Source organism: Condylura cristata, unplaced genomic scaffold, assembly GCF_000260355.1.
Source record: "Condylura cristata isolate star-nosed mole 26May11 unplaced genomic scaffold, ConCri1.0 scaffold00009, whole genome shotgun sequence".
Lineage (NCBI taxonomy): Eukaryota > Metazoa > Chordata > Mammalia > Eulipotyphla > Talpidae > Condylura > Condylura cristata.
In genome coordinates this window covers 7,022,500-7,032,866 of record NW_004567110.1, presented here as the reverse complement: position 1 = coordinate 7,032,866, position 10,367 = coordinate 7,022,500, and positions in this window count along the sequence as shown.

Below are 10,367 nucleotides of genomic sequence, written 5' to 3'. Positions count from 1 at the left end.
CTTGAAAACTCCTCCCTGGCTCTCCACTTCCAGCTCCTACTCAGCTTCTCCCCCTGACTCTCTCTGACCCTTCCCACAGGGAGGCCGCACTCTTGGCTTATGGGCTGAGAGGGATCCAGAATTACACATCTTTGTCTTCCAGAGTCATGCATTGCTTCGTGATGCCTGAGCAATAATGCACTGTGTGTGATCCCAACATGCATGTGTACGCATGAGTCTCCACCACACAGCCTAGGTGGTGTGTGTGACTACTTGACATTCACACAATGAGCCTGTCTACCGATGCATTTCTCAGAACGCATCCCTGTCACTAAGCAATGCATGACTATGCTCAACTGGAAGCTATTCCAATGCATGCACTTTGACTTTGCATTGCTGTATCCTAGTTGCCTGGCACAAAGCAGGATATACAGGAAAACTATGCACTGAAAGCTGTAGCTAGAAATCATTCTTTTATGTCTCTCCTCCCTATGCAATTGAGAACTGCAACCTCTTGGGAAGACACTACTTCTGTTTAGGACCAGCTGTGCCAGGCACAGTCCGTCTGCAGTCCTTCACCTTTTACATGTTGTATACACATGTATACATTGTTTTGTTCAAAAAAACCTTTAGAGGGCCCTCTCTGGTAGCCAAACGGGTTAAAGCACAGCACCATGAATCTATCACTGCCACTGCAGCACAAGTTCGATCCCCTGCCAGGGAGGTGACCCATAGGGCACCTCTCCCGACCCCTCAGCAGTGTGCTTCACTGATCTGCCTGTTCTGCTCCCCACTTTGTCTCTGGTGAATCCTCTCACCGCCCCTGCACCTCTGGCCTGTACCCCAGCTCTGTATGCATGAGTAAATGAATCTTTAAAAAGAAAGAAAGAAAGAAACCTTTAGAAATTGAAAACTTTTTCATCACTCACCGAAGAGGAAGTTAAAGCTCAGAAAAGCTGAGAAGGTATGGCAGATTCTGCCAGGATGATGTGATGTACTGGGGCAAGGAACTTAAGCTCAAGTCTTCAGCGGCACCATGGCACAGTGGTCAGGTGCAAGCATCGAATCCAGATGTCTCATTTGGAATCAAATCGAGACAGACACCTTGGAGCTATATGACCTCCGGGAAGTCAATCAGTATCCCAGTTTCTTTATGGATAAAATGGGATGAAAACTGGTATCTATCCATATTCATTTATGAAAATTAAGTAAGATCACAGGAGAACACTGCTTAGAATAATGCTTGGTGTGAAATAATGTCCGATAAAAATTAGCTATATTACTGTAGCATGCTCCTCCCTCCCCCTACCACATCACCTTGGCAAGAACAAAATTTGGAGGGATCAGACTGTGAGTCCGCTGTCCCAAGAAGCAGCCTCAGGGAACAGCAGGTCAAAGGCAGAAGCAATGCTGTGCAAAAATCCCACCCCACAGTGGGGTTCAGCTACACTGTAGCCCTCATTTGTGGGGTCCCAGGAGACTTCTAGCAAAAAGCAGCAACAAACGGGGCCAGTTCAGTTCCCACATGCCCGACTCACCATACACCAAAGAACAACCCCTTAGTGTGAACAAACTTGGGGATCTGAACTGCTCACGGTCCTTCCCTGGACAGCCCAGCACTCTGGGTGACTAAGAGGCGAGTCCCCGACGTGTCACCAGGGGACACTTGTCCCACCACCCTTACCCTTGGCGTTTCCCCCCTTTCATATCCATAATCTTGCTGTACCTGGTGGGGAGAGGAGTCCAGACCGGAGCTATCACCCCCTTTATGCAGGTGAGGGAGAAGTTTCTAAGAGGGCCCGTGACTATAATAGAGGTGATGAGTCAACAGCGATTACTGGACTAGGGCTTGGGAATTGTCTCAATTCAGAGTTATTTTTCATTAGCTCATTCTGTCTTCTGCATCAATACTTTTCTCATTGAGTCATATAAATCCCTCTCTTTTTTCCTTCCGTTTGTCCTAAGCATGTACTGTGTTCTCTGCACTGGGGGTTACAAAGATGAGCAAGGCATTTTAGGTTCCTATTTGACCCACCCTGTTCTTCTGGGGTGAGGGGACTGAATCCAACCTTTTTATTGCTGCTGCTTTGACATGGATGTTCACGTTTTCATGGGGTTTTTTTTCCTAGTTTGAAAAAGAAAATTGATGTATACAGCCAGCTGGTTTCTGCCCAGTGTCCCCCAGAATGAAAGGAGAGCTTAGACAAATCTACAAGGTCAAGCCCCCAAAGGGAAAAAGGCCACACTTTTCCTCCTTTCTCTCCGGTACCTGGCAAGAAAGCTTGTGCCTACTTCAAGGTCTGGGTGGACACACACCAAAAAAAAGGCCTGAGCAAACTTCAATGGCCTAGATGTGGGTGGTGAGCTCAAACATGGACCCCGGATCTGGGGTGAAAAGTCCTCAGGCCCAGAAGCCTGTCCAGGATGCAGGAAATCCCGGGGGGGGGGGGTCTCAGCTGAGCACAACCTGCTCCAGAAAACTCATCTATCCCAGCAAAAGGAGACTCTCACTGAGAATGAACCACCATGCACCCCAAAACCAGGCGTCCCCGGAACTAGGAGCATTGGCTCCTCAATAGTGAACAGGGCAATCTAAAAGAGACTATCGTTATGTCTCCTTTTTTTTTTTTTTATGTATGCACACAAGAACTGAAGTACAGGCTAGAGGTGCAGGGGTTGAGAGGATTCACCAGAGATAAGAGTGGGGAACAGAACAGGCAGATGGACTGAAACACACCCCTGAGGGGAACAACGGGCACAACTGGAGAGGTCTGCTTGCTAAGGGTGTCAGCTCCCTGGTTGGGGATCGACCTTGTGCTACAGTGGCTGTGGATAGCTTCACAGTGCTATGCTCTTAACCCCTTGTGCCAGCAGGTCAGTATGTTTCAACAAAGATACCAAGAAAGGGAAGAACCCTAAGGAAGAACCAGACCCAAGGATTAAAGGCCAGGCAGATTTGAAGAGAACCAAAGGGACGTTCTGGAAGTAGCGTGCACAGACATTCAAAATGAAAACGACATGGTGAGAAAATTCAGCAAACGCAACAATACCTCTGCGCACCTGAAGCCAGTGCCCCCGGCTCAGCCTCCCTGTTCAGCGCCTGCCTTTTGCATGTGCGGGCACAGAGGATGAGAGATCTAGGCAGCAGCCCCGGCCCCGTCCTTCCAGACCTCAGCCCCGAGGTGACGCCACTGTAGGAGCAAACCCACTTCCACACCAGACAGCCAAGAGCGCAGTCACAAGACCCTTGTCATCCCGCTTCAGCACAGACCGTGCTGAACAAAACGGGCCCGGGGCCGAGCAGAACGGGCTCTTCTGGCTTCCCGTCCACCCAGCGCTCCACAGAAGCAGTCTGTCTCTGTCAGTGGTCGTGAAGAAGGGTTGAGCATTCTTTCTCTTTTATTTTAATTTGCAAGGATCTTTGTATTTGGAAAGAATTTCAAGAATAAGACTAGTACACAGAAAATGCATGTGCCCCTTCTCAGAGCTCACCTGTTGCTGGCAGTGAACTCCGTGTCCTTTTTTTTTTCCCCCTCACTCAGATGTAGCTTTATTTTATGTATTTATTTTTTCGGAGCCACTGGGGGTCAGGTGCACCTAACGTGGCTTTTTACTGGTGCACTGTCTGTCTGTCTGCTGGAAAGGATAGTTCCTTCAATACAAAACAACACAACAGTCACAGGCCGGCAGAAACAGCAAGGGAAACTCCCATGAGCCTGGATGAGCACAAAGCAGGCCACAGGCAGAAGTCTCTAGCAGGCAGCTTGTCTGACTCCCTCCTTCCTGTGGGCCTTTGGCTCTGTACCCGCTGGGCTCCGGCATTCTCCCTACCATCCCCCCACCCCACCTGGGGGAAGGCCAGCTCCTCAGTCACCTTCCCATTACCCACACTCCAACCTGATCCCTCCACAGAAAAGACAGGCTTGCAAACTTTTCTGTTTTCCTAACTCTGTGCACTATCGCATTTCCTGACTTAGAGCAGTAAGGGAAAAGGAAATGCCAAAAATATTACGAGAAGAGTTAGCTGGTGGCATTTCCAAGGGATGAAGGCTGCGGGGCTGCCTGGGCAGTGGGGCCCTGTCTGTCTGCAGCTCCTGGGTGGCCCAGAGAGCTAATGCAGCCCCCAGAAGGCTCAGGGGCTCAGACAGCCTCCTGTTTCTGGGGAGCACGGGGGAAGGGAGCCCACTTTCTCCTAATAACTGTGAGGCTGCTGGAAATCTGGTCTTCCTTCCCCTCACAGCGTGGCTGCCACCATGGTGTCTCCCTCACTCTCTCCTACAAGCAGGGACCATACACATACACACACACACCACGTGGAGACCTCCAGGTATCTGTCCTGAGGAACCAAGATTTTACCTGTACAGAAGGGACGAAAGGGAATTCACAATGTGCTGGGAATTTGTTTCAAGCCCCAGCACCTAAAAATAACCAAAATCCCAGCACCTACTCCTCACATGTAACTTGTTACAGCAGCAAGAGGAAGCCTATACACCATCTACTGTGATACTTACCCTAAGGCAGGCCATTTTTTGGCCATTTTTATTTATACACCTGTCTATCACCCCCACCCAAAACAATAGTGATAACTACGAGTATTTTAAAATGTCCCGTGAAGCGCCCTCCCTGGCCTAGCACTCAAAAAAGAATCAAAGCCGTATGTGTAAACTTGGTATTCAGGCAGCAAAAATCTGCTTGCAGGTAAATCAATCTTTTCGGCTCCTGCTAGTGGCCAGGGAGCAAGAGAAAGAAGATTGAAAGATGAAGAACCCAAACTTTGTGTCTCTAGAGTGCCCTGCTCAGAGAGACAGAGACAACACCCAGCTTCTGCCTTTCTCTGCACTTAGACGGCAGCAACTTACCTCTAGATTAAAATAACTTAGAACCAGAAGCCCCCACAGCAGAAATAGTTACATGTTCTATGTCAACAACTTTCCGTTCCAATCTGCATAAACTATGCAAAACACGGGATGGTCAGAACAGCTCACAAAGCAAATCAGAGTTCCTGGGGTCTGAGCAGTAAACCATTTGCTTAACTATCATGACTTTTATTTCAGTGAACATCATCACCGTAGTAATAGCTTAACAGCTCACACTTGCTAAGCGCTTGCCATTGGCAGGGTCTGTGCCACCTTTTCTCTGAAGATTTATTTCTTTATGCACACTAGAACTGGGGAACCGGCCCGAGGTGCAGGGGGTGAGCGGATTCATTGGAGGCAGAGTAGGGAGCAGAACAGGCAGACTGACTGAAATATACTGCTGAGGGGAGCAGCAGGTGGGTCAGGAGAGGGCTGCTGCACCATGTAGGTAACCTTGCTGGCCGGGATTGAACTCATGCTACAGTGGCTGTGGAGAGCTTCACAGTGCTGTGTTCTAACCCCTACGCCATCACGAGGGCCCTGTAACAACGTTTTCATACTTAAAGATATAGATGGTCCCTGATATATGATCGACTAAACGTTCTTCAGTGTTAAAATGGTCTGAAAGCATTGCTCATGCAGTAGAAACCATGCTTTGAATTTTGCTGTTTTCCTCAGCTAGTAAAATGCCACATGATTATCTCTGCCAATGCTGGGCAGTGGCGGGAAACCCAGCTCCCAGCCTGCCAGCTGATCGTGAGGGTCAACAAGCGTGTCCTGTGGTGTTTCCCATCAACTAACTTCAGGACTGACTGGTCAAAAGAAAGCGACATTGATAACCCCGCCGCCATAGTCTCCCATCTTCGGTGACAAACTTGAGCTTCTTCAGGCCCAGAGTGCTCACAGCTGCATACGTTAATGGTGAGAATCCACACAGCTGTGGTTTTTCACTTTCCAGACACTTTCAAGTTTCAGGAGCTATTCAACATGTTAGTATAAAATGAGCTTTATGGTAGATGATTTTGCACGACTCGAGGCTAATCTGAGAGTTCTAAGTGCCTTAAAGGTAGGTCAGACTAAATTACAGTGTTTGTCGGTAAGGTGTATTCCATGGATTTCTGACTTAATATTTCCAGCCGATGATGGGTTTGTGGAGACAGAACCGCTATAGTCAGCGACGATCAGTACTATTAAAAGTTGAGTTCAACTGAACACTCTGGGAGTAAACACAGGGATCTGAGCATGGGGAAGGGAATCAGAGGCATCTTCAAGGAGCTCAAGACACAGGTATATTTTAAAAGTTGAGTAGCAGTTAATCCAGGAGCTGTAATAGGGTGAGCTGGAAAAGGGGAGGTTCTGGCTTCCGCGCCTCACCTGAGGGAGGATAGAGCCTAGCATGGAGGACGAGAAGCTGAAGAGGACACTGGGAAAAACAGTTTGCAAATCAAGTCCCAAAGTTACCTACCACATGGGTAAATGTCCTGCCAAGCAGGCAGGGTTGGCCCAAAACAGGGTCTTTGAGGCCCCCAAACCTGCCACAATTCTAACGAACTCCTGGCAGGGACTCTTAGAAAAAGGTCAGAAACAGCCAGGTAAGTCTGGGGGAAAAAGAGCAAAATCAAAGCCAAGGTAAACGCTGCCACAGTCACTCCCCACAGGACTCACCCACGTGTGTGTCACCCAGTCCAGGACCAAGAAGCCAGTGCGGCTTCTTCACGTGTCTCTGCTCCCTGTGTCTCCTCAGGTCTCCTTCTGGAGTCCAACCTGCTTCCTTCCTTCTCCAGGCTCCTCTCCAGCCTCTTCTCCCTGCTCAGCTCCACCTTTCCTTGGATGTGGCAGGGATCCTGGAGCCCTCCTTTCCCTGGGGACCCCCCGTTACAGAAAGCGGTAGTGCAAGGACAGCTCACGTGCAGATGACCAGAGGGGTCAGCTGTGCTGGCCAGCCCGTGGTGGCTCAGCTGCAGGCTGGTGGTTCCCTCACTCGCACCCCTGGTCCATCAGACTCCCCTGACGCCACCAACTGCTCAAGTCATGAGTTCCCCTGGAGTTCCAATCCACTGCACCCCCATTTCATCCATCATCAAATCCAATCAACTCTATCTCCAGATAGAGTCTAATGCATTTACACTCAGTTCTTTCGACTTCTATCACCACCTCCCTGGTCGAAACCAGCATCATCCTCTCTGGATTCATGCAATGGTCTCAAGGCTGGACCCACTGCTTCAACTCTGTCCCCTGGGGCCGAGTCTTTAAATCGCTTCAAAATGCCAATCAGATCCCACCCTTGCACCCAAACTCCCTTTACACTCAGTGGGACCCATGGTCTAGAAGCGAGGGCATGACCTGCATCTGCCTTCATCTCAAACCTCTCCATGTGCCACTCTCCCAGCCCTCGAGTCCTTTCTTGCACCCATGATTTCCACCGCGCCCAGGAAAAAGCTTTTCTGTGCCTAGAGGACTTTGCATATTCTGATCCCTCTGCCTGGAATGCCCTGCCCTTTGTCCTGAGGGGGCCCTGTCTAGCAAAACTGGGATCACACCCCTGTCCCCATGTCCACCTCGGTCCCCATGTGCTTCCCTAATGACAAGTAGCCCACTCTGTCATTTGTTAGCAGTGACCTGCTGTAGTTTGTACCTAGCTCTGCACATGCATGTGAGCTCTGTGTGGGTGGGCCAGGCTTGCGTATTCATCACTGTACATCCAAGGCTCCACACGGCACTCAGCACATGCTTGGTGAACGGACTCATTAAAAGAGGTGTGCACTTGGGCCCTCCCTGGTAGCGCAACACTACGAAGCAATCACAGCCACTACAGCACAAGTTCGATTCCCAGCCAGGGAGGTGCCCCACATGGCGGTGCTGACCTCGCCTGACCCACCCGTTGCTCCCCTCAGTCTGTACTTTTTCAGTCTGCTTGTTCTGCTCCCCACTCTGTCTCTGGTGAATCCTCTCACCCTCCGCCATCTCTGGTCTGTACTCCAGTTCTGTATGCATACATAAACAAATCTTAAAAAAAAAAAAAAAAAAGAGGCGTGCGCCTGACAATAATAGATGAGGCGAAAAAGCTAGGGAACCACCCAAGAAGCCATAAAGCAGCAGTCCATGCACACAGCAGACTCCTACTCGGTCTTAAACCAAAAGCTGAAATCTCGCCAAGTGCCGCATGGATGAGACTGATGTGGGAAACGACGTTAAGGGAAACAACTCGGGATGAGGAAGACAACTACCGTGTGATTTCATCTGTTGGTGGAATTTAGAAAAACCAAAAGCAGACCCTTAAACTCTGACAAGAATGGAGGTTCCAGAGGGACAGAGCGGGGCAGAAGGGGCAGAGAGGGCCAGCAGGCTGGTGGTGGGAGAGACTGGACAAGTGGCAGGCCCAGTGAGTGACAGCATGTGCTCCTGGCACCTACGAAGTATGTTAAATTCGCTTCAATTTAAAAAATTAGGCTGGTGGGCCTCCCTGGTGGTGTGAAGGGTTAAAGTCTCAGCACTACCGAGCTATCAGCAACCACCACACTGTAAGTTCGATCGTGGCCCAGGGACTGACCCACATGGCACGGCAGACCTGTCCTGTCTCCCCACAGCTCCTCTCAGCAGTGCAGCCCAGCTGTTCTGCTCCCCACTCTGTCTCTGGTGAATCCTCTCACGTACACACACTCCCCAGGCTACTCCCCAGCTCCTGTACACATTAAAAAAAAAAAAAATCTTAAAAAAAATAATAAAAAATAAGCTTGGAAATGCCAAGTCTTGAACATGGGGCCTACTCATCTTTGCACACTGGTTCCTCCCACAGGGAGATGTGCACTTAGCAGATGTAAACTGGACGAAGGAGAGAATGACTCAGTTCTGGATGAATCTGAGACGTTCTCTCCCCTGGGATTCAGGGTCCCAAAGGATTCCTTCTCTTCCGTGGAACTTCTTGGAAGGTTACATGTCCAGGGCACAAGTGCTCACTGTCCCTCCCACGGCTGCTTAGGTGCAGATGACTCGTGCATCCCAGGGAAGACTTCTTCCCAGCCCGTGCCAGACAGAGTGGCTGGGAGAGGCAAGAGAAGAAACACAGGAGGGAGAAATGGGAACAGGTGTGCGGGACCCAGGCCAAGCAAGTGAGGACTTGGGAGGGGAGAAGCTGGGTCAGCCGGTCCCAGGTATCAGCTTGTGCTCCCTTCCTTCCTTTTGAGTTCAGCTTCCTGAGCGCAGCAGGGAGATGCCAGCTGGGTGGTGGCTCCTCACGAGGGAGGGCCCCAGTGGAAGGCACACATTCATTTTGGGGACCTGTGACGCTCCCACTGATTCTGAAAATCTGGCTCGCTGTGGCTGGTGAGGACTGGGGAGGTGGAGAGAATTTTAATTTCCTTCACCAAATGGCAAACTTGCAAAAAAAAAAAAGTCCTCTCCCTCCAACATTATCACATACTAAAAATGAAAAACCAGCCACTCGGAGCTCTCACAAGGGGAAAAATAGACGGCCTGCTGAGCTTATAAGATTCAGGAGGGCTGAAAATCAAGTCTAGAGAACATCAGCCAGTATGTTATGTGCTAAGATACTGCCCTTTTTGGGACTTGGGAGTTTTTATATTCCACAAGAATGGGGTAGAGAAAAGTAATTCCCTATGTAGGAAGTCACCCATTTCTCATTTCAAATCCCTTTTGGCAACTGAAAGTCCAAATCCACCTAGTGGCTGAACAATAGGGGCTAGGGACTTTTTCTTCACTCACTATCTCAAAATATGCAGTTTGAGATAACTGCCTTATCTCCAAATAGCAAGAGTAGATAAGACAGAACCAGAGGAGGCATTAAGGCGTGAAGGTTGTAATGTAAGGGGACCCTGTTTCCAAATGTTTCCCAGATGGCACCCATATACTAATAAGAGGAGCACTGGACTAGGAGTCTGAGGACAGGCGACCACCTGACCTGGGATACCTCAGGTCACCTGTGGGGCCTCATCTGTATAACAAGAAGAGGAGAAAGCATTGTTCCGGTTTCTGATCCTTTTCAAACCTTTTCAAACGTAAACTGAGATTGGATGACTGCAGACTTCCAATGCAAGTCTTGGGGTGAAAAGTCTTGGGGTGAAGCTGCCACAGAGATAAAGCCAGCCTTCATACTGAATTATGCATTATAACCCCAAACCATTACTCAGCAATCCGTGCCAAGCTGCCATCCCAGAATCACTCCTGCAAGACAACCTGACCGAGTCTGTGGGTCAGTGGAGAAAGTTCTTGCTCCTTCTGATTAGTGCAGGTAAAGCTGGGGTCACGCTAACCATGCTGGAGTTGGCTACTCGTCCGCCTGCGCTAGTGGAAAAATAAATTATTAAAGGAAACCGCTTTAGGAATGCCCGAGAAGAATTCTGGGGATGTATGAAACCGCAGCATACCAGGCGCCAGCGAGTTTCTTTTTTCTTTTAAACTTCATGTCGCTCTCAGAAAATGCAGCAGGTCCCCAAATGGTACCGGCGGTAAAACGCGAGCCACCTCCCGGTCTCCCCCCGGCCAACGCCAACCCGGAGCGGGAGTGTCTCCCCC